Source organism: Ovis canadensis, chromosome 7 (genome assembly GCF_042477335.2).
Source record: "Ovis canadensis isolate MfBH-ARS-UI-01 breed Bighorn chromosome 7, ARS-UI_OviCan_v2, whole genome shotgun sequence".
Classification (NCBI taxonomy): Eukaryota; Metazoa; Chordata; class Mammalia; order Artiodactyla; family Bovidae; genus Ovis; species Ovis canadensis.
In genome coordinates this window covers 57,416,741-57,418,300 of record NC_091251.1, presented here as the reverse complement: position 1 = coordinate 57,418,300, position 1,560 = coordinate 57,416,741, and the positions used below count along the sequence as shown (strand labels likewise).

The 1,560-nt window shown below is 41.8% G+C and overlaps 1 non-coding gene across 1 annotated transcript; it reads right to left on the bottom strand.

The window, feature by feature from the left end:
• Nucleotides 1-594: 594 nt before the first annotated feature.
• TRNAS-GGA (transfer RNA serine (anticodon GGA)) lies at nt 595-666 on the bottom strand. Its single transcript has one exon. It is a non-coding gene; the product is annotated as a tRNA-Ser (tRNA).
• Nucleotides 667-1,560: the final 894 nt, after the last annotated feature.

Below are 1,560 nucleotides of genomic sequence, written 5' to 3'. Positions count from 1 at the left end.
AGCAGTTTGAACATTTTTGGCATTGCCTTTCTTTGGGATTGGAACTAACCTTTTCCAGTCCTGTGGCCACTGCTGAGTTTTCCAAATTTGCTGGCATATAGAGTGAAGCACTTTCACAGCATCATATTTTAGGGTTTGAAATAGCTCAGCTGGAATTCCACCTCCACTAGCTTTGTTCATAGTGATGCTTCCTAAGGCCCACTTGACTTCGGGGCCAGGATGTCTGGCTCTAGGTGAGTGATCACACCCTCATGGTTATCTGGGTCATTAATATCTTTTTTGTACAGTTCTTCTGTGTATTCTTGCCACCTCTTAATATCTTCTGCTTCTGTTAGGTCCATGTGGTTTCTGTCCTATACTATGCTCATCTTTGCATGAAATGTTCCCTTAGAATCTCTAATTTTCTTGAAGAGATCTCTAGTCTTTCCCTTCTATTGTTTTCCTCTATTTCTTTGCATTGATTACTTGTGAAGTTGCTCAGTTGTGTCCGATTCTTTGCAACCCCGTGGACTGTAGCCTACCAGGCTCCTCTGTCCATGGGATTCTCCAGGCAAGAGTACTAGAGTGGGTTGCCATTTCCTTCTCCAGGGGATCTTCCCGACCCAGGAATTGAACCTGGGTCTCCTGCATTCCAGGCAGACACTTTAACCTCTGAGCTACCAGGGAAGCCCATTGGTTACTTAGGAAGACTCTTTTTTATTCTCCTTGCTTTTCTTTGAAACTCTGCATTCAGGGATATATCTTTCTTTTTCTCCTCTGCCTTTAGCTTCTCTTCTTTTCTCAGCTATTTGTAAGGCCTCCTCGGACAACCATTTTACCTTTTTGTGCTCAGTAAATGTTTTGTTCAATGAATCATTGACTCTTGTCACTCAATGGAAAGGCCCTTTTATTATATAATTGCAGTTCTCTTCTACCAGAGAGCAGGGGCTGTTTTGCCTCATCTTTGCACTCTGTGTGTTCCTGGAATATAAATTCCTGGGGGTCAATAGAAGGCTGTTGATTTTGCCAGAAGCGAAATTCATTCCCCTTGTAGGTAAAGTCGGTAGTTTACCGACAAAAGAGGTGACCTTCTTCAAAATATTTCCCTTGCTCTTTCTGAATTTCCTGTGTTGATAATGTGTTCCTTTGGTGACAAAAGAGGGACCTTCTTCAAAATATTTCCCTTGCTCTTTCTGAATTTCCTGTGTTGATAATGTGTTCCTTTGACTTACCTTTTCTCTACGCACCTATCTTACTTTATTTTTATTCTTATTGTGGCTATTAATTTAATATGTCAAATTCCAGAACTTATCCTCTGTTAAAGGCATTTTAGCTATCGAGGAGGCAGGAAGGTGTGAGGTTTTTTTGTTTTGTTTTAATATTTATTTATTTTTATTTATTTGGCTGTGCCAGGTCTTAGTTGCAGTGTCTTTAGTTCCCCCACCAGGGACTGAACCCAAGCCCCATGCATTGGGAGCACAGAGTCTTAGCCATTGAACCATCAAGGAAGTCTCAGGAAGGTCTGGTTTTGTTTAGGGTGGGGATGGGCTTTCCAGGTGGCACAGTGGTAAAGAATCCACC